The following is a 23,328-nucleotide window of genomic DNA, read 5'->3' on the forward strand; positions in this document are numbered from 1 at the left end:
TTTATGGCTGAATATATATCTGCTACAATCGTTTTTGCCGATAAAAAATTGCGACTCTCGACTATCAGCAACAATGTGAAAAACTTTCACCTATCGCTGGTGGTTATTTCTTGTCACTCAGTGAATGTCATATCCACATCACTCCTTTCTCGTCTTAATGCATTGAAATAACATTTTTTCTTGCTATTTTATCAAAGGTTCTAGGGGCAGATGATGCATTGGAGATAGAAGTGCTTCATTATTCATGTGGAGAACATGGAATGCAACCAGGCATCGTGTCAGGCGGCTCCTGGACCATCTGTGGAAAGTTCTGCAGTTCCCACATTGGCCTTCCCAGTCACCTCACAAACCATCACAGTGCAATGTAACCGATACTTGTGGGACTGCTTGAGAACATTGGGTGTAAATGTGAAACAAAACCAACACATGTTGGAATTAAAAACAACAGAAAATGCTGGAAAACCTCAGCAGGCCTGGCACCATCTGCTCAAAAGTGGTGCTTCAGGTCTGCTATCCTTCCTCAGAACTGGGAATTTTCATCAAATGTTAGAACTAGATGAGGGCTGTTCAAACAAGTTTGATTGGTGCTGGGAAATTCCACTTTTGGCGAACGTCGAGCACCTCTGCTCCGTCCGCCAAAAGAGGAAATATCTCGTGGACAACCATTTTAATTCTTATCCCCATTCCCGTTCCGATATTGTCAGTCCATGGCCTTCTCTTTTGCCACGCTCAGGATGGGGGAGCATCTCCTCATATTCCATCTAGGTAGCCTCCAACCTGATGGCATGAACATCGATTTCTCCTCCCCATAATCTTCATTTCCCTCCCCCCTCTCTCTTCTTTTTTTCCCACTTTGGCCTCTTACCTCTTCTTCTCACCTGCCTATCACCTCACGCTGGTGCCTCTTCAGAACTAGAATCAGAATCAGGTTTATTATCACCGGCATGTGTCCTGAAATTTGTTAACTTAGCGGCAGCAGTTCAATGCAATACATAATATAGAAGAAAAAAACAAAATAATAAAGTAAATCAAGTACAGTAGTATACGTATATTGAATAGATATAAAATCGTGCAAAAACAATATATATTTTAAAAGGGAGGTACTGTACAATAGTTCAATGTCCATTTAGGAATCAGCTGGCAGAGGGGAAGAAACTGTTCCTGAATCACTGAGTGTGTGCCTGCAGGCTTATGTATCTCCTACCTGATAGTAACAGTGAGAAAAAGGCATGCCCTGGGTGCTGGACGTCCTTAATAATGGACACAAGGCCTTTCCCCCATCGTCCACATCCCTCTCCTTTCAGCTTCTTTTCTAGCCCTTTTTCCACCCATCTAGTTTCACCTATCACCTTCTTGCTGGTCCTCCTTTCTCTCCCCCCACCTTTTTATTCTGGTGTCTTCCCCCTTCCTTTCCCGTCCTGAAGAAGAGTCTCGGCCGAAGCGTCGACTGTTTTTTCATTTCCATAGAGGCTGCCTGACCTGCTGAGTTCCTGCAGCACTTGGTGTGTGCGTTGTTGTGGAATTAAAACGTGAGGGGTACAATAAAAAGGCGCACTTATCACAAAAGTGCTTTCACAAAGGTAGTTTAAGATATGCAAACTACCGGATAAAGGTGTCAATTTGTATAACTGACGGTCCGGCAGAACCTGTATAAACAATTATAGAGGACAAAAGAATATGCTGATAAAGGGTGGGGTGGAGATTTAAACAACAAGAAAGGTGAGAAAACGCTGGTAATGGCACCTAATAACGGGTTCAGCCCATCTTCCCACGGTACAATGAATCGCCATTGATTTGAAATACAGTAACACCCAAGAATCCGCAACACTTCATATGCGAGAAAACTCAGCTGCAGTTCTCAGTGCTTGACGTTATACGTAGGGAGGGCGGGAATGAGGGCAATTCAAACAAATGGGAGAGCAAGTTCGGATGATGGACAGTTAAGAGCTACCAATGAGCATGTGGACATGCGCTCGCGTGCCGGGGCTACCGTGAACTCATTGTCGGGGGAAGTTTTGGCGAGTATGGGGTAAAAAATCAGGCCGGTAGTGAATGGCTGGGCGTACACATTGGGACACCTACTGTACGACTGAGTGAGGCATGTATTCCATCCTTACGTGAAAGGAAAGAAAGGGAAAAGGTGCCTCTCATATCTGTCCCTCGGTGAAAGTCTGCAAGTTTCTTTCGGCAGCTGGTAAGTTTGACACCAGATTTGTTACCGCAGCGCCCTGACTTTGTTGCTTTCAAAAGCTCCCTTTGTTGCCACTCCACTGTTCCTTTCCAGGCGGCTGCCAGTCTCCATGCTCCTCAGGAAGTTGTGCATTGTTTTGTTCAATCCTTCAAACTTTCGGAGATTCCGTCGTTTGCCAGCCAGCCTGGTCATCAATGCCTAATTACGACAAACAGTCTTGGCGAGTTTCAGGCGGAGCCGCTTTGTTTGGGGAGGGGTGTCTCCGAGAAGGTTAGTTACTGTGTACTCGACCCCCTCCCCGGGCTGCGGCACGTTGTTTACCTTCAGCAAGGAGCAGAGTAACTGCTTGAAAGTGACGCCAAGTGTGTGCCCAGGGAGGGGGCAGCGGAAACCGAGCCGTTACCTGGCGAAGGGGCAGCGGCTGTGGGGGATGGGAGCTCTCCCTTGCTCCTCCGGTATTTTAAGATGCGATGCTCTGTTTTCACAGAACTGTCGGGCTGAAATCATATCGGTGTTTGGTGGAAAACAGTTCCTACTCGTTCGTGCGGTTTATTTTTCTAAAGAGCTGTTTTCTCTCTTTCTCTCTCTCTGCGCTGCTTGGAATGCCCTATCAAGTTTTACCAGCACTTTGTTTTGAATGGTTGTGAATGTGCGGGATGGAGAAAAAAAGAGACGGCGTTAAGTCTGAAGTGTGTTTGAAAGTGGTGGAGTGGACGGACCGGAGCCAGGGACAGTGATGTAGTGACAGCGGTCTGTATGGTGCGTGCCGAGAGGAAATTCCTACTCTGAAGAACGTGGCAGTACATCAGGACACATTATTCCAATTAGATCTATATTACAGTCTTGGGTGGTGTAGGAATGATCTCGCCGACATGCTGTTTATTTTTAAATGTTTTTTTTAAATTGAGGTTTTTTTTAAAAAGTGCAGTTTGAAACTTCCGTAAAAGATCAGAAGGACCGTGACATTCTTTGTTTCGGGTGCACCCTATGTTCTAATTTTGAAATAAAATAATGTCTTGTAAAATACGTTTTAAACTGAAACTCTTAAGTCTATCGGGCCTGCATTTTTTATTATTTGATAGGTGTGTGTGTGTATGTATAGCAGTTGTCGGGAAATTCAGTACAACTCTTCAAATATTTCTATCAAAGTTAAGATAATTCCTTTTAACATGTTTTCTTCGTGAACGTTGTTACGATTCATCGCTCAACTTTGGACGAATAAGGCTTAATACTGTTGACAGAATGCTAAACCAATGAGTCTTGCCTAATTAATGAGCAGAGAATCGGTGAGCATTAATACTCGCAGTTGTGTGGGTCTGTGTTTTGAGACAGAGTGACTCAGATGGATTTTGTGCATTTGAATACCTCGTTAGCATCCCATCACCTCGCCAGTAGAGAGAATGAATAGGTGTTGGGGCTCTCTCTAAATAGCCCATATGGTGCAATATTGAAGCATATGAAGAAAAGTCTTGGGTTTGACGCCAAATTTGTGGTGAGTTAACTAATCTCAGCACTTGGAATGTGAAGATATAATTTCAGTGCTTAGAACAGAAGCACGTCATGTGTGTGCCTCTTAATTCAATACACTGTCATTTTCCTTGACTTCATGCTCTTTGTATTCTTGTACATTGATATTTTTATGAATTTTAGATTTAATATACATTTTTATTTTTTTGTATCTGGTTCTAATTTTAAAGTTATGGCAAATAACCTAAGAATTATAGGGTAGCACATTAGTGTAGGTACTAGGCTTAGTGCCTCACAGTGTCAGAGACAGCAGTCCTCGGAGTTTTGAACTGATGTTCCTCTCCTCCCAAGACCACTAATATCTTTCCAAGATGTGATGGGTTGAACTCCAGATGTGGTCTGACCAGGGCCTGTGAAAAGGATAAGATGGTCAGTATTTCTAACTATAGATCTGCAAGAAAGTGTTCAGATTTGTATAAAGGTCTCATGAAGATCTGTTTGTATGGAGGGGTAGTGATGTTAAAGCCTTTGCTATTCCTGCAGAACCCTAGCCATCAGGGGATATAACCTAAGCTGGCAAGTGAGGTTCAAACTTTATCTGGAATTGAAAAAAAACTTCTATTCAAATGTGAAGTTTTCAGCTTGGGAACATCATTCAGCTCCTCAAGTCTGTGCAAGCGCTATATGACAGCAATCTCCTTTATTATTTGTCATACTTCCAGAGATTTCTTTACTTACACATTTCCCTTTGATTGCCATGACTGAAATGTCAAACATCTTTGCTTTTCCTGCTGTAACAGCCAGGACCTCCTGGTTGGCACCCATTTGAATTCTTCTTCTCATTCCCACATGGACATGTTCTCTACAGCCTCCTCTGCTGCCCCAATGAGGCCAGATTCATCACTGATTTCTCTTAAATTCCATTCTGCTCACTCTGTTTCCCTCTTCCCTGCTCTTTATCTTATCCCTCTGGCCCCTTTACCTCTTTTACCGCTCCCTCCTCATCACCCACAGCTTTTCCTTCCTGTGGTTCCCCAGCTTTTTTTTAAACTGACTTTCCCCTATCAGCCCTTGACACTTCCACTTAATCATCTCCCAGCTTCTCCCATCATTTTCACTCCCACCCTTTCACCTGCCTACTTGTGTTCCTCCCTCTCCCTCCACCCTTTCATTTTGAATTCTGCCCTCTTCAGGCCTGACTAAAGGTCTTGCCCTGAAACATCAACTATCCATTTCACTCCTAAGATGTTGCTTGACCCAGCATTCTGTGTCTATTGATCGAACGAATCTACTTCCATTAATAGCCCTGGCTATGCATTCTGGACCTAACCACTTGTTTCAATTAAAATTAGAGAGAAGTCCTTCCATAGCATTTGGTTCACTTGTTATTTTGATTCTGGACACTTCTGCCTGTTCTCTTCATGATTTAAATGACGTCTTTCATTCTGTTCTGCTCCATGAAGAATAACCTCAGCTTGTCCAATTCTAGCAAATCTCACTGCCTATAACTACACTCTGATTTCTACACGGCACCTAGTGTGTTATAAATGTTTACCATTAACTTCCTTTTATTACTTCACCTCTCTCTGCCTATTATTTTAACTTTCAATTAGTATTGCTTGTCACAATGATTTATGCATGTTTGCTCCTTGGATTTCCTCTGTATCAGCATCCTTTTCATATTTATGTCTTGAGTTTATATTACCTCTCCTCACTCTTTTTCCCTGACATTTGGCAGTTAATATTTCTCAACACTAATTTTATCTGCTTTTGTTTACCCTTTCCTTTATCCTTTCAAATTGTTTTATTATCCTCTTGGTCCACTGCAGTTTCAGTTCTTTCTGTTATGTAATTCAGCATTGAACAAAACTCGGGAACAAATGGAATTAATTTCAAAAGTTGTTTTTGTGTTCAGTGCAACTCACTGCTAAATTGTTTTTGTTGTGGCCTATTCTTTTGGCTTAAGTTCTGCTGTTGTGATCCTGTATTTTTAAAGCAATCTTGGATCACACATTTCTTGTTTCATTTGACACCAGAATCCAAGCATTCTTAAAGAATGTATACATTCTTTACACTCCCAACATAACAAAATTGTACTTGAACTGAGATTTTACATAAATTGAAACTGAAATGCAGATCAGGCCAAAATACATTTTAAGAGATTAAGCTTTGCAAGCTACCCAGGAGATACCTGTGGATATGGTGCTACATCTGTTCCGGATGGGGTGAGGTAAATGACCAAGGCAAGCAAAAGTATTCTTGCACATAATTTTAATTGTTGCAGGGCAAGGACAGATCTTTCCTCTTCATTTGTATCTTGTTTGGAAATCTGTTTAATTGTGGTGAAGCTAGCATTATGGAACAGGGTGAAGAATGGAAAGGTGAATTAATAAGCATTTTCCAGTGAGTGTCAGGCTTGTGTAGAAAACATCAAAATGCTTGAATATTAATAAAGGTAGAATTCAAATTGCAGTGCAAACTTGAAAATTCCAGTGTTTCATTAGAATCTCAGTCAAAGAGGCACAACAAAGATTTGCAATAAATCTGTTGTTTTGGCAGAATATTCAGAATTGATAGCATAAGAAGTTTTACACATAATAGGCAATCCTTTATTCAACAATGTTTCACATTGTGAGTTTGCATTTTACTATATCAGTACATCTGTCCAATCTGGTTTGGGATGGAGTTCTCCTGTAACTGTTCTGTGATTTCCATACACACCACTCTCAGCAAAGTAGATGCATCAAGTGCTATCAGCTGCACATTCTTCATTATCTCCGTACACATCAAGTTGTGTTGATCATTGACCTGTAAATATTTCTGCCTTCTAATCACCTGCGCTGTGTGCTTTGTTTCTCTGTGCCCAGACAAATGGAATGACAACTACCAGTTTACACATCAGTGATGAATGCTTGTCCTAGCACTCCAGTGGAGTGCTCGATTCCCAGTTCATTGCTGCCAGTTCACTTTTGACTTCTATATTAAATTCTTCTCTCTCAGGGGAAGCATCCTGCATTCATTTAACTCCTTCCCTCAGGCATCTGGACTAATATTCGATTACATAAATAAGTTGACATTGGCTGAGCCATCAAGCCCATTTACGCAAGGGAAAATGCAGTTAATTTTAACCAGTCTAAAGGAAGTTGTAATACATCCATCACACTGACTTTTTAAGTACATCTTCTTTAAGCACAGAATACTTACTAGCAGGAACACGTGATATTAACCTGGACTATCTTAAAATGCTTTTTTAATTGTATCAATTTATAATACTGGGAGGAAACTGCAAAATTAGTTCTAACATTCCTGCATTGTATTCATTTGTTGTTCCTCTGTTCACCACTGAAAGAAATGCCCTTGTATATAGAATGTTACAAATTTATTCCTTTCTTTCATAAAGGCTTGGATGGTAATTTTTACCCAGTGGCTCCTGGTTTATGTCCATGTCATCTTTTGAGTGCGAATAGCTGGCAGAAGCGCTTTGCTAAGTTTCTTCATTTCATGCAAAGTGATTCAGCTGGGTGAGGCAGCAGGAGAAGAGCTTGCTTGTCAACAAAAAATACAGCTTCCTGAGAGCTGCTTGAAGTCTTGTACTGAGAGAATAGTCACCCGACTACAGGAGTAAAGAGTGGAAACTGTCTTGTCATTGGTTATGTGGTTTGTTGTATATTTAATATTTGTATAATCTTGCAGTTTTCATTCTTGTTCGGTTAAATAATTCATTTTGGGTTCTACATATATATAAAGACGTGAATTACATTCATTGTCATGCTACCAGGTGCTGCATGCATCTCGCTTAAAGTAAGCACAAGGTTAGACTGACTGTTCGGACTCCCATGTCTTCCTTTGAATTAGTTTTAATATTTTGAAGTTACAAGATATAACAGTGGCAATGAGGTACTTTTTACACAAACCCGAGATTGTTACCGACCTGTTGAAGCACAGCGAGGCGTTCAAACGAAAAGCACGGTGAGAAATGGTGAGTAAAAATGCAGCCCAGCACAAGCAGAGATGGTCAAGCGGTGCAACGTGTGTTCTTCGGAAGGGAAGACAGAATTGAGTTTAAAAAAAAAGTCAGAAAACAGAAGAGTTCACTGGTTCATAAAGAATGAGTACCAGGTGATAATTATTAAATAAAAGAGCAGAAATGGCTGGCTACATTGGAAATATTGGCATGTTTTAATTCATGAGCTAACTGGCTCAGTGACAGTATTTTGAAGCAAATGAAATAGCCAATGAGAAATGAGTACCAATTTTGCTGAGTGCATTGTAATTAAAGGTATACAGTTTGTTTCAAAGTTTGACTGTTCTAACCAAACCAGCAGAAGTGAGTGTTGCTGATGTTGTCAAAGTATGCAGGATCATTTAGAGCTGAAACCATTGTTGATTGCAGAATGCTTTAGAGTCAAAAAGAAGGGGTGTCCATTTCAGCCTACATGGCTGAATTGAAGAGATTGAGCATTGTCAGGTCGATGATAGGCTTGATGATGCACTGAGAAATTGTTCAGTGGAATCTTAAAAGAAAGTATTCAAAAGCGGATCCCAACTGAGGCACAATTTGGATTCAAAAGAGCAGATGAAATTGTATCTATGGAAAGAGCAGACAGATTTGCAATTGAGTTACAGTCAGGAATGAAAGTGAGTGAACAAAGCTGAAACATCTAAACAGAAACCAGCCCGGCTGAACCATTGTGACAGGAGCTCATATACACCAGACTAATGCAGATTTTTAAAGGCAAAACTTGCGGAAAATGCAAAGTAGGACAAATACAAAGAGCATGTCAGGCAGACAAAAATAGATGGACTGCACAGGGAAGATAAAAAGCTAAAAAGTCAAGTTGGAGTTTCAAAAGCAGCAGTAATCTGCATGCTGTTGATGAAAAATCTGATAATGATGGGAGTGAAACAGGACTGTGTAGCCTAAAGATTTGCAGAGTGAAAGTTAACATTAGACAAGCAACATGACTTACTCCAGAAGTGAATGGTAAATTAATTAAAATGTAACTGGTCACTGGCTCAACTGTTCGTCATTCCACAAAGTGAATTTGAATGGCATTTCAAAGATACTAAACTGAAACCTGCAGATATCCAGCTAAGAACTTATACTGGAGAAAAGATGATTCCTGTGGGAATGAAGCAACCAACAAGCCACACTGAGCTTGAATGTGGTGAAAACAGCAGGACCAGCATTGTGGGGTTGTGATTGTTTGAGACTACTACAGCTTGATTAGAGGTCCATCTGCTGTTGACATATCACATTCCCTGTAACAGAGTCAAAGGAAATCCAATTAAGAAAGGTACTAGATGATGCCACAACTGTCTCCATGCAGAACACCATGCAGCATTGCCCAATAGAGGGCAAACAGGTATTGGTGCCTCTTTGCCTCTGGATGGAAAGCGTATTGGACCAAGGAAAGACCACGCTGCTCAGAAGGAACATGGAAGTGACTAAAGCAGAGGTCCAACTACAACAGCTTTACATGTGTTCAACGTTCAACGTCACCAAGGATTTACGTGTGAAATGTGCTTTGGTTTTAAGCTGGAAGAGAATTCAAGGAGCCTCAGGAAATTTGCAAGCATTCAACTTTTGTGAGTACAAAGAACCAGAATCTTACTCTGCTTGCATTAAGGTTATTGCATGAACTTCAATGAAGAGACTAAAAGTTGCTCGTCAAAGTAGATGGAAAGACCAAACCAAGCTGGATGAATGGAAGGTGAAAAAGAAAGGAGTCAGTGGAGGTATGAAAATAGAGGATTCATCAGATGATGTTTCGGATGCAGAAACCAAGAGGAGAGATCAGAATGTAAAGGGAGCGATAGAAGGATTAATAAGCAAGTACTCCAGTGAACCCCCTTTTCAGGAAAGATGTTACCCAACAAGAGTAAGAAAGCCTCCACAGTAATTAAATCTTTAGGCCTGAATGAGACAGTTTAGAATTTACTGTGCTGTGGATGGTGGTTTAGTAATATACTGCATATAGAGTTGAGATGCCTTTTATATTGAGTTGGCATTTATAGCTAAGCAGGGAGGAGTGTTGTGTATTTAATATTTAAGTAATTGTGTTTATGTGTGTGTGTGTGTATATATATATATATATATATAAAAAATAAATAAAAAGTTCTTCAATTAAGCACTGTTTGTTTAAATAATTTATTACGGGTTATATGTATAATTGCATATGTCATCATGTTACCACATGATATATGTGCACCTCACTTAAAGTAAGCACAATGTTAGACTCACATTTCAGACACACGTGTCTTCCTTTGAGTTAGTTTAAATTTTTGAAGTTAGAAAACATAACTCGTTTAGCTTATTATTTCCTAAGTGGTTTGCTAAATGCAAAAGGGACAATTGGCATCATAGAGTGATAAAGAATGGATCCATGCCTTTTGGCCCAACAACACCATGCCAGCCCTGTACCTACCCAGATCGCCCGATTTCCTGTGTTCAGCCCAAATTCCTCAAAACCCACAAAGACTGCAGATGAATATTTCATTCAAAAGCTTGGTAATAAGTGACACCTGGAGGAAATCCAAATTCTCTGATATTGATGTGACTGGAAATAAAGTGCTACACTCAAAACAATTTTAATTGCACTTGGATTTAATATTCTGAAATTTTCAGGGGTAACATTTTTTTCCAACAATTTTTTCCTCTTTTCCCCAAAAAAATCAATGTAGAGATATTATAAAGTTGAAATTTGCTGTATTGTACTTATGAGTATATTGCATTAGCTGAGAAAATTTCCAAAATACCATTGAGTTCTGAATGCATTTTTAATCTACGAATTGAATTTTCAGGTTGGGTATTTGGTGGTATTATCAGTCCAGCACACCAGAATTACTTTTCAAATTGTACAAACTTCATTACATGTGACATGTTGAGGTCTTGCAGTGAGATGTTGGTGGGGGGGGGGGGGGGTGGAAGACCTGGATTGATCAGACTGTTGCTGCCTCTGCCAAAGGGTCATTAAAAAAAATTGCTGCTTTTCTACTCTAAAATGTCATGCTGTTTGTAAGTACCCACAGACTCCTGAGAATAGCTGGTCCTTGACCATTTAAATTGGAGGAAGAGCGATTGAGAACCCCAGGTTCAAGTACCAGAAGCACCAAAAATCTGAGCATAAAACAGCAGTAGGAGGGCACTACTTAACAACTGATCTGACTATCTTGGCATCCAGCTGAATGAATCGGCAATTCCCTCATCAGAAGCATCAGAATTTATATAAATGGAATGGAATTAAATCATCCTCAATTCAGATGACAATAGGCTTCTGTTTCCTTCCCCTCTCAGCTTCCTCACCCTTACTCAGGCCTCACTGTAGTTCTGATTTGGTTTGATCTTACTGACTGTCAGCTCCATCATTAAGTTTAAATTTAATTGCAACTAATGAAAGAATTGTCCGGAATGTGTTGGTTTATTAGCACAAAGCAAATGCCACAAACAACATTAACAAAGTGGTACCTTATCTGTTGGTGATGTTGATGACAGGATAACTGATGCCGAGGGTACTGAAAAATCTCTGCCAATCTATGGTGAAAAATACCAGGGTATCTTCTATATCAATCTAGATGCAAAGCTAAATTTGAAAGATAGTGTGCACAAGCTTTCCTTGGATATCTCCTGTTGGGGTTTTGAATTGTAACGCTGTGCTTTTCCAAGTGTGAGCATTGCAACTCAGCCAAAATCTAAGATATCTGATTATCATTTCCAAAATTATCTGATCTTGCTGAAGATATTAATGAAGCATTTGTGGCGTTCTTTTCCTTGAGCTTTATTTAGAAAACATACATGAGCTTTTAGGAACATTTTTAAGTCAGTTTCAATAGTAACTTTTCTAAAAAGAAAATGGTGTTGGAGAGTAAAGTTACAAAGTTCTGAAATCGGAAAAGACAGGGCAATTAGATAGCACCAACAAAGGTATCATGTTTCGAATTGACCTCTTGGTGCTTCAGGATTCTGTAGTGAATAACTTGCTGGTGCTAGGGCATTGCATTCATAATGATTGGCTGATGGGCCAGTTAAAGGTGCTAATGGCTCATCTCACAGCTTCCAGTAGGAAGTAGATTGCAATCTTGGTTCATTAAGGTGATGTTTCATAAACTATTAATTCTGTGTTATTGGAAGGTTATTGTAGATCTTTCATGGTTTCTCATTTTGTTTTAAAGTATAGGTCCAGAGTTTTCTTAGATAAAGCAGGAAATGTGGACAGACTTCAAAAATAGTATTTGATTTCCTGCCTTTTTCCATAATTCCTTAAAAGTCACACTAAAAACAATTTTTTATCAAATGTAAATTTCCCTGAATTATTAATAAAAATGTATTTCACTTGGACCACTAAATAGAGTTTATGTTGCTTTACTTTAATTGTTTTGCATTGTAGAGTCCAATGTTTTTCTAATGCTTGCTTCAGTGTCAAACAGGAAGCAAAATAAATTGTTTGTGTATAGATACTTTGCAACAACATTTATTCCTTGGTGTGATAGTGTGTTACTGATTTGGCAAAGAGCTGTGGACCGTGTCTAATTATTGCACTTGATCTCTTCCAGAAAATCATCTTACAATAAATCGTTTACATCTATGCTGATTTCTTTCCTGTAATATGTTCACTCTTGGTGCTGCTCAAAGGCACCAGTAGATTGCTATATTAAACTTGGATTTCCTGTTCTTTGCAGTACTGTGGAGCAAGTACATGCAGATTTTCTGTCTGATGTTACGGTTGGACAGGTTCCTGCATTTGCCTGAAGTGACCAACAGAACTCCAACTTGGCATCACAGCTATCTCTGCCTCTCCCTCAATTCAGTATGTATTAGCACTCAGTTTACTTTAGCAATTGAGGAAGATGTGTTAGCAAAAAGGATTCTTATTGCTTGTGCAATTTAATATTAGAAATTAATTGTTTTGGAGAAGTAGTACCAGAATAATCCTTGGAAGATTTTAGTAACCATTAACCATTAACTACTTGATGCTGTTCATTTTGTCCAGCAATTACATTAACACAGCAGAACAACAGAATCCCTCAGTCAAGTCAGAACTGTATTCTGTTCATTCTGATGGTCCCTGAAGACGGTTCTTGCCTGAGCCTTGCATTAGCCAGCAGTGCTCCAAACACTAATGATGGTGTGTGTTTGTAATTTTAAAACATCATTATATTTTTGATTGAACCTGACATGCTTCTTTTTCAAAAAAAGATACTCAATTAACATTCTTGTGCATGTCAGCATAATTAGGTTAACGTAGACTAAATCGACTTGCGTCTGTCCTGCACCTTTTGTTTGCTGTTTGTTGTAGCATTCTATGACAACATAGTTTACATCTGAAGTGTACAGATGTTCAATTCTTTTTCTTATTGTTTTAAATGAACAAAATTAACTGAGTATAAATTTATCTTTAAATCTCTAGGAAACTAAACCTGAAGAGAGCTGAAGGGCAATAACTTAGTAGCTTCCAGTAACTGTTGGTATAGAAAATCAGTTTGGATTGTTGATAAAATCCAATTTTTATTTACCTCACAGTTTGTGCATTCCTTTGTGTCATGTCATTTTATTCTTTCTGGTTGAACCTGATTTTGATTTATATATTAAAAAAACCTGAATAAAGTTTTAACGTTGGTTTCAGAGTGTCAAACCTTACATGTGGCTGGGTGAAAGAGTAATCTCAAATGAACACATAGTTGCCAGAGCTATCAATTACTTAATCGTACAAGAGGCACCCTTGTAATTACCAGAGAAATACAAACTGAATGGAACACCTGTAAACCAAAGCTGCTGCTTTATTAATTGTGAGAAATACAGAGTTCTCATCTCTTTTTGCAGCTGTATATTTGCTGTCCAATTTTTTTTAAATGTTGTATACTAACTTAGTCGTTAGAGTTAACATCAGGGTTGATCAGACTTGTATGTCTGCCAATATGGATCAGGGGTTTCATGTGCTAATTTAAACTGTAATTAATTCTGGGGTGCGTATCTAGCTATTGAAGAATAATGACCATCTTCTACAATTGCTGATTAACCATATCAGTTTAAATACTTTTGAAGTTCTGCTTCGTAAGTGGCAACAATGCAAATGATATCCCACGAAACCAATTGGTGTAGCAAGATGCTTCCTCACCCCTTTTACAAGATCTCTATTTTCAATTGTGTACTGCTTTGATTACTTGCATTGTAATAGAGGTGAAGAATTTTTTTTTCCATTTTCCCAATGTCTTAATTTAGTTAGAGAACTTTCAACTGCTATTTTTGTTTTACTCTTGATGGTTGTTTCATCTGGTCAAGTTAGTTGACCATGTATTCAGCAAAGACGATCAGGCCTCTCGTCCTTTTGCCTCCCTCACTATATAGTGAGATCATGGCTGATCTGCTACCATGCACAACATTCTACTGTAAACCTCATATACCCCAATATGTGAAAATCTATTGTTCACTGGCTCATGTATATTCAGTGAGTAAACCTCTTGTGTAGAGAATTCCAGAGTATTGCCATTCTAGGGGGTGAAGAAATGTCTTCTCTTGTCTGTCCTGAGTAGCCAACCTACCATCTTGAGGCTGTAACTCCCTGGGTGTGGACACCCGAGTTACAACTGCACACCCTTTTAGAATTCAAGCTCCAGATGAATTTTGTAAACTTCAAGGTGATCACTGCTTCTAAGCTCTAGAGAGTACAGGTCCACCAGTGTCCTTAATCTTTCCGTCTGTGACAGATCTGCCACCCCTATAATCAATCTGGTGAAGCTTCAGTTGCTACAGAAGGGGTTGTGAATATGCCATTCCAGAGGTGGTCTCACCAGGCCTCTACATAATTTGAACAGAATGTCTCGACTCTTGCTTTCATCCTTGTATGATAAAGCCCCAGTGTGCAGTTTCACTTCCTAACTGTTGCTGCCCATGGATGAGGGTGCAAGATGGCCCAATTCAGAAATAAACGCAGCAATGTCAACCACAATACAGGGTCTTTGACTCATCAAATGAGAAGGATTGTTACACATTCTGCCTGTTGAAACACAGCCTTAAACAGAGGGTCCATTTCAGACCCATTGTTTGAGCAAGCTGGTGTCGGGCATGGTTGCATTGTCACTCCAAGACTTCTCCCAATTTTTCTTTGTGCAGTGCAATGTTGTACTGGAGTAGAGATAATCCACAGGACAAATGGGGGACCATTCAATCTCTGCTTCAATTCCAGAGTCAATGCGACTCCAGCTTTAGTCATCAAGCGGCAGTATGCAGACAGACAGCAGTTACAAATGTGAGTGCTTGGAGGCTGAACTTTAGTCATTAATTCAGGCACTGAAGCATACAGGAGAATAGTTCTGAACGTCAGTGCATGACGACACCTTATCTTTGGAGCCACCTCTGAGTATGGACAGATGATGACATTCACCATCATCAGTCTTTAGCAGTCTCTGCTAAGTTATTTCGAAGGCCCATTTATTATCAAAACATGTATCCATATACAACTTTGAAATTTGTCTTCTCCCGAGAGCCACGAAACAAAGAAAGAACATGAAAGTTGTTCAGAGAGAAAGGATGAACCGCCTCCCCACACTAAATGGAACAAGAACATCACCCCAAACAACCCCTCCCTCCCCCCCACAAATAACTGACAGGATATTGACCCCTCCCCCACACAAATAACTAACAGTACATTGACTCATCCCCACAAGCAATCCCTGCCCTCGCTCAACAAAACAGAAAGGGGACAGGAGATTTTAAAAAAAACAGGATATGAAATTATTTGAAGATAAAGACATTAAACTGAGTAAAAAGCTTCTAGTCTACTATGCAAAAGTATTCCATGTTCTTCAACATGTTTTTGAGATGTGGACTGACCAAGGGGCAGGAGTGGTATTACCAATGGCACCTCCTGAAAATACTTCAAATCCACTCATGGAATGAGCAAACTGACGTTCTTTGTCAGATCTGACAATCCCACTAATGAGGCCCTAAAATGATGAACTTGGTCTTGAATTAATTGGCCCTTCATTCTACCAGTCGGGGAATAGAAGTTTCTTCTCCCTCAGTGCTATATAGCTGATCACTCTTACTGAGACTGCGACCTTTGACTGAGATCCTGCTTTGGACAGGCTTCATTGTTTTCACGACCAATCAGGCTGCCAAAACACATTCTGAACTCAGTTATGGCTGGTGATCAGTAGAAGTATTCTTTGAAAGCCTCATTGAGAGAAAGAGGGTAAGATGCCACCAGCTTATGAGTACAAGCCCTTGGCTATGGCCATTCAAAATGGAGAAGCTGGTTTCTGAATGGAACCAAGAATAGAACTTCATCTATTTTGTCAAGAGTCCACACAATTTGAGTGGGAGAAACATGCTGCCCAGTTCAGGCATTCCTACCTCACCAATAGCCGAGTTTCTGGGAGAAAGCTATTAAGTTGCAGTGGGCTGTTCAGAAGACAATTTGCATTAACGGGCTTAACATGATAAGAGCTGGAGTATTGTGCACAATTTTGTTTTTCTTATCTGAAGACCAGTGCAGCAAGTGTGCGGTAAAGACTCTGACTCTAGGATTACATTTCTGACAGCCGAGAGACTGACGTGGTTAGATTTGGCAGGTGACCCTTGAATTTTGTTTAAATTTCACAACAATATAGATTTTTCAAAGTGGTTTAAATTTAGAGGTAATTGCCACCACTGCAAGATTCTACATATTTTATGAGCTGCATGAGCAGATTTTTTTGCCTTGTATGGAATGCTGCCTGTGCCTTCCCAAGCACTTGTAGTTTTTGTGTTTATTTTCACATTCCTTGAAATTTAGTTTGTAAGAAGCTATTTTGGTCCATATAATACATAGAAGAGGCAGAACAATATAGTCGGCAAACATTTTGCGCTGCTTTCCAAGATGCGAACTTCTTTCCTTGAATTCCTTAAAATTCCTATTTGCCTTCAGTATAAAGAACAATATGGAGATGTTTTTCATGTTGATTTCCAATCCTCTTGATACAATAGGGAGTTACAGGTTAAGGTGATAAACTTCAGTGACATATAATTATATTTTATAAATTACCTGATGTTTACAGTTAGAAAACTTCCTGTGGTAATATTAACAGAATGTAATTTAAAAGTATGGCATGATTAATTTGGGACTTACTATTCTCAATGTTTTTGAAATCAAACAGATCAGAAGCTGTATTTTGCCAATGTTGTCTGTCTTAGATTTATGTAAATTCATTGTGTCTCTCTGGAAGACGAAGAGTGAAATAATTTTGCATTACTTTGAAAATTGCCTAAATCTGTGTTTGCTAAAGACCCTTGTGTATATACCACTGCAATTGTTGAGCCTTGAGATCTATATTTGATGTTGTTTTTATTCAGTACAATAATTAGTCTATAATAAGTCAACTTCAACTTCAGAGACTTCATAGAATAGTCCATGAATGTATTCCAAACATAATACTTGAGCCATACTGGAGCCCATTCTTTCATTTTTGATTAATATTAGAGTCGTAAAAACAAGCCGTCCAATCCATTGTCTATGCCGACCATCACGCTTAACCCACTTGCCTGCAATAATTCCACATGCCTCTGCCACAACTACTTCTGGCAGCTCATTCCAGATAGCAACTACTCTCAATGGAAAAACCATTACTTGCCTCCCCTTAAATTAGGGCAGCAATTCTATGACTTCTTTCTGCACCCTCTAGCTTTCAAGTGTGACAACCAGAACTGCGCACCATTCTCCTAGTGTGGCCCAGCGAACGTTTTGTACAACTATAATATGTCTCATTCTTGTATGCAACGAAGGCAAGCATGCAACACATTGTCTATCTGTGTTTCTGCTTTCAGGGAACAGTATACTGGAACACCAAAGTCTCTCTGCTCAACGGCACTCCCCAGGACTCTGCCATTGTGTATTTTTGCCCAGGTTTAACTTGTCAACGTGCATCACTCCACATTTGTCTGAGTTGTATTCTATCTTCTATTCACTTGCCCACTTTTATAGTTGATTTATAAGCCACCTACACTCTCATCCTGATCATTAGTATACATGGCAGAAAAGAGGGACTCAGGATGAAATCTGACACATTGCTGGTCATAGGCTTCAATCTGAAATCCAACCCTCCGCTAACATAAACGTCCAAAACGTCGACTGCTTACTCTTTTCCATAAATGCTGCCTGGCCTGCTGAGTTCCTCCAGCATTTTGTGTGCGTTGCTTGGATTTCCAACTTCTGCAGATGTTTCTCACACCTTCTGCTTTATACCACCAAGACAATTTTGTATCGGCTCTGGATCCTGTGTATTGCAACCCTTGTGGGGCTTTGTGAAAAAGCCTTGTTAAAGTTCACGTTGACAGTATCCACTTTGCCTGCATCAATCCTTTGGTCACCCTTTTCAATAGAAACTGAATCAAACTGATCTCCCACAAACAAAGCTATGCTGACTATTCCCTAATCAGTCCTTGCCTCTCGGACTACAAATAAATCCTGTCTCTCAGAGACCTTTTTAATAGACAAGAGGCTCGCTGGCTTGCAGTAGCCTGAGTTATTGCTGTTAACTTTCTTAAATAAAGACTCCGTGTTAGCTATCATCCAATCTTCTGGCACCTCATCCATGTCTAATCTCAGCAAAAATCTCTGGCAGGGCCAAAGCAATCTCCTGCATCACTTGGAGTAATACAACAATGAAACAGGCCCTTCAGACTAATCCATCCATTGACCTAAACTGCACAAATCCCATTTTACAGCAATTGACCCACATCCCTCTGTTTCCATATGTGCATGTTCTTGGCCAAATGCTTTATAAAATCTCTTGATTGTATCTGCCTTTACTGCACTTGTTGGGCAGTTTCTTCCTCATACCTCTTACTTTCTAAGGAAGTACTCTTTCACCACAAACTCACAATTTCGCTTTTACCTATGCCCTGTCCTTGGAAAAAGGCTCTGAGTATGCCCAGCATTTTTATAAATTTCAGTCTCCTGTGAGAATCATCCCAGCATATTCACACTCTGCTTGTAATTAAAGACCTCCATTCCTGGTGAAATCATGGTATCTTCTCCATGATTTACTGCACTCATATACATAGAAACAGAAAACCTACAGCACAATATAGCCCTTCAGCCCACAAAGTTGTGCCAAAAATGTCCCTACCTTAGAAATTACTAGGCTTACCCTTAGCCCACTATTTTTAAGCTCCATGTACCTATCCAAAAGTCTCTTAAAAGATCCTATTATATCCGCCTCCACCACCGTTGCCGGCAGCCCATTCCACGCACTCACCACTCGGGTGAGTGAAAAAAACACCCCTGACATCTCCTCATTATCCCTGACTCCCCAGCACCTTAAACCTGTGTTCTGTTGTGGCAACTATTTCAGCCCTGGGGAAGAAGCCTCTGACTAGCCACACGATCAGTGCCTCTCATCATCTTGTACACCTCTATCAGGTCACCTCTCGTCCTTTGTCACTCCAAGGAGAAAAGGCTGAGTTCACTCACTGTTTTTGTAAGGCATTCTCCCCAATCCAGGCAACATCCTTGTAGATCTCCTCTCCACACTTTCTATGTCTTCCACATCCTTCCTGTAGTGAGGTGACCAGAACTGAGCACAGTACTCCAAGTGGGGTCTGACCAGGGTCCTATACAGCTGCAACATTACCTCTTGGCTCCTACATTCAATTCCATGATAAATGAAGGCCAAGACAGCATGCGCCTTCTTAACCAGAGTCAACCTGTGCAGCTGCTTTGAGTGTCTTATGGACTCTCACCCCAAGATCCCTCTGATCCTCCATACTGCCAAGAGTCTTACCATTAATACTATATTCTGCCATCATATTTGACCTACCAAAATGAACCACTTCACACTTATCTGGGTTGAACTCCATCTGCCACTTCTCAGCCCAGTTTTGATTTCTATCAATGTCCCGCTGTAACCACTGGCAGCCCTCCACACTATCCACAACGCCTCCAACTTTTGTGTCATTAGCAAACTTACTAACCCATCCCTCCACTTCTTCATCCAGGTCATTTATAAAAATCACGAAGAGTAAGGGTCCCAGAACAGATCCCTGAGGCACTCCACTGGTCACCAACCTCCATGCAGAATATGGAGATCAGTGACCAGTGGTGAGAGGTATAATATGATCAGGAATAGTCATGCTGATTATTCCTAATCATAGTATACCTCTCCAAATGTTCATAATTCCTGCCTCTCAGGATCTTCTCCATCAACTTACCAACCACTGTGGTAAGACTCGCTGGCCTATAATTTCCTGGGCTATCTCTACTCCCTTTCTCGAATAAAGGAACAACATCTGCAACCGTCCTATCCTCCGGAACCTCTCCCGTCCCCATTGATGATTCAAAGATCACTGCCAGAGGCTCAGCAATCTCCTCGCTCTCCTCCCACTGTAGCCTGGGGTACATCTCATTCAGTCCCAGCTACTTATCCAACTTGATGCTTTCCAAAAGCTGCACCATCTTTTCCCTAGTGAATACTGAAGTAAAATATTCATGAAATAGCTCTGCTATTTCCCGCTGTCACACTTGATAGGTCCTATTCTTTCACGTCTTATCCTCTTGCTCTTCACGTACTTGTAGAATGCCTTGGGGTTTTCCTTAATCCTCCCTGCCAAGGCCTTCTCATGGCCCCTTCTGGCTCTCATAATTTCCTTTTTAAGCTCCGTCCTGTTAGCCTTATAATCTTCTAGATCCCTAACATTACCTAGCTCTCTGAACCTTCTTGACTAGATTTATTACAGCTTTTGTACCCCACAGTTCCTGTACCCTACCATAACTTCCCTGTCTGATTGGAATGTACCTATGTAGAACTCCGTACAAATATCCCCTGAATATTTGCCACATTTCTTCCGTACTTTTCCCTGAGAACATCTTTTCAATTTAAGCTTCCAATTTCCTTCCTTATAGCCTCATAATTTTCCTTACTCCAATTAAATGCTTTTCTAACTTGTCTATTCCTATCTCTCACTGGGAGATCTGACACCTGACCAGGTTCATTTCCCAATACCAAGTACAGTCTCTCCTCTTGTAGGCTTGTCTACATATTGTGTCAAGAAACCTTCCTAAACACACGTAACAAACTCCACCCCATCTAAACCCCTTGCTCGAGGGAGATGCCAATCGATAGTTGGGAAATTAAAATCTTCCATCCCGACAACTCTTTTTATTACACCTTTCCAGGATCTGTTTCTTTGATCAACAGTGCCACACCCCCATCTCTTTTGCCTCCCTCCCTGTCCTTTCTGAAACATCTGAAACCCGGCACTTGTAGTAACCATTCCTGTCCCTGAGCCATCCAAGTCTCTGTAATGGCCACTAGATCATAGCTCCGTGTGCTGATCCACGCTCTAAGCTCATCCGCTTTGTTCACAATACTCCTTGCGTTAAAATAGACACATCTCAAACCGTCGGTCTGAATGCGTCCCTTCTCTATCACCTGCCTATCCTCCCTCCAAACACTGTCTCCAAGCTTTCTCTACTTGTGAGCCAATAGCCTTTTCCCCAGTCTCTTCAGTTTGGTTCCCACCCCCCCCCCCCCCCCCCATAATTCTAGTTTAAACTCTCCCCAGTAGCCTTAGCAAACCTCCCCGCCAGGATATTGGTCCCTCTCAGATTCAAGTGCAACCTGTCCTTTTTGTACAGGTCCCACCTGCCCCAAAAGAGGTCCCAATGATCCAGAAATCTGAAAGCCTGCCCCCTGCTCCAATCCTCAGCCACGCATTTATCCTCCACCTCATTCTATTCCTATACTCATTGTCGTGTGGCATAGGCAGTAATCCCGAGATTACCACCTTTGCGGTCCTGCTTCTCAACTTCCTTCCTAACTCCCTGTAGTCTTTTTTCAGGACCTCTTCCCTTTTCCTACCTATGTCATTGGTTGCAATATGTACCGTGATCTCTGGCTGTTCTCCCTCCCACCGCAGGATATCTTGGATGCAATCAGAAACATCCCAGACCCTGGCACCTACGAGGCAAACTACCATCCAAGTTTCTTTCCTGTGTCCACAGACTCGCCTGTCTGACCCCCCCACTAACTGTAGAGTCCCCTATTACTGCTGCCATCCTCTTCCTTTCCCTACCCTTCTGAGCCACAGGACCAGACTCAGTGCCAGAGGCGCAACCACTGTTGCTTCCCCCAGGTAGGCTGTCCACCCCAACAGTACTCAAACAGGAGTCAAGGGGTACAGCCACAGGGGTACTCTCTAGTACCTGACTCTTCCCCTTCCCTCTCCTGTGACCCATTTGTCTGTCTCCCGTGGCCCTGATGTGACCACCTGCGTGTAACTCCTCTCTATCACCTCCTCGATCTCCCTGACAAGACGAAGGTCATCGAGCTGCATCTCCAGTTCCCTAACATGGTCCCTTAGGAGCTGCAGCTTGATACACTGGGTGCGGATATGGCTGTCTGGGAGGCTGGGAGACTCCAGGACCTCCCACATCTGATACCGAGCAAAGAACACCGGCCTCACACACATACTACTTCCTTTCCGCAATTAACACAGGTAAACCTACCTGTCCTCGTTACCGCCTAAGCCCGTTGAGCCAAAGCCCTACTGCTCTGCTGCCTGCTGGATATGGCAGTCTTTTTAAACTTTTCACGTTCTATTGGCTGAAGTCATGTGCCTGCGCAGTCTTGTCTCTCTTTGACTACTCTCTTTGACTACTCGGGAGTAGTAAAACTGCCTTCGCTCCGGAAATCCTTAGCCGTTCACTCACAGCCTTCTAATTCCGAATACGTTTTCTATTAAGTGCTTCAGTAACATCCAAGGGTGCACTGGATCAGGCGCTGCAGATTAATCCACCTCCATGGGTTTCAAGACCTCCAGATTATCTTTGTAACATGGATAAATGGCACTGTTCCATCTCCTAAACTTAGTTTTGTAGTTGCCCATTTCATTTGTCATTTTCCTCCTTGTCATAACTATTGCAGATTGACTTTATACATTCCTCTGGTGTTGTTATCACTACATCAATAGCAAATTATTAGTCTGGTTTCCTACCGCTTGTACTCCAATTAATGCTAGAGTTCCATGCTCACTCTCCTTTTTAATCTTTCATTATTTATGCTCTGGCCATCCATTTTTACTCTGTTCATCTTGATCCCCTTTTTGGTTCTGTGCCTTCAGTTATTGATTTTTTTTCTCAACCTTTCTTTAAGAAACCTTGAAAAGGAAAAATAAAACTCAATTCTTCAAAGTTTGTCTATTCAGCAGAGACCAACCTTTTTAGTTCATAGTTTAACGACAGTTCCATTTTATCTCTGTATCTTGTTGAACTATCTGATATTTCTCCAGAAAATGAAAACTGACTTGTATTAAATAGTCTTCTGATTTGTGAGATTCTAAATCTGATGATAAACCATTGGTTCACTTTCCTTTTAAACCTTGTGTTGAAAATTCAGGCACTTGTCAGTTACCAAAACTAGAATGATTGTGTGGGAAATTGATGTGATTAATGTCGACTGATTTTGTCCAATCAAACCAATTAACAAACTATTATTCGATCCCGTTCATAGAGACTCTCCAGGTTCTGTCTGGACTGAGGCTTTGTATTTGAAAGGAAAAAGTATCTGGATACGTAGATAAGAAAACCTACTCTGATGTTGCACAATTGACTATTGCCCAGATTTCATCTTGGGTTATTTATGGTGGATGTTTAACAGCTAATTAATAATAGATTCTCAATTAACTTGCAGGAATC

The 23,328-nt window shown here is 40.8% G+C and overlaps 1 protein-coding gene across 5 annotated transcripts in view; it reads left to right on the top strand.

Moving 5' to 3' along the window:
* The first annotated feature begins 1,719 nt into the window (after window positions 1-1,719).
* LOC132402935 (rho guanine nucleotide exchange factor TIAM2) overlaps window positions 1,720-23,328 on the top strand; it is a 263,572-nt gene continuing 241,963 nt past the window's right edge. For 4 of the 5 annotated variants that reach the window (XM_059986063.1, XM_059986060.1, XM_059986061.1 and 1 more), the window contains exon 1: window positions 1,720-2,194. The gene's annotated coding sequence lies outside the window, so the exon portion shown is untranslated. Of the gene's footprint in view, window positions 2,195-2,446; window positions 2,462-23,328 lie in introns of those variants that run through there. The other variant, XM_059986062.1, reaches the window with a different exon arrangement.

The sequence above is a fragment of the Hypanus sabinus genome, chromosome 12 (assembly GCF_030144855.1).
Source record: "Hypanus sabinus isolate sHypSab1 chromosome 12, sHypSab1.hap1, whole genome shotgun sequence".
Lineage (NCBI taxonomy): Eukaryota > Metazoa > Chordata > Chondrichthyes > Myliobatiformes > Dasyatidae > Hypanus > Hypanus sabinus.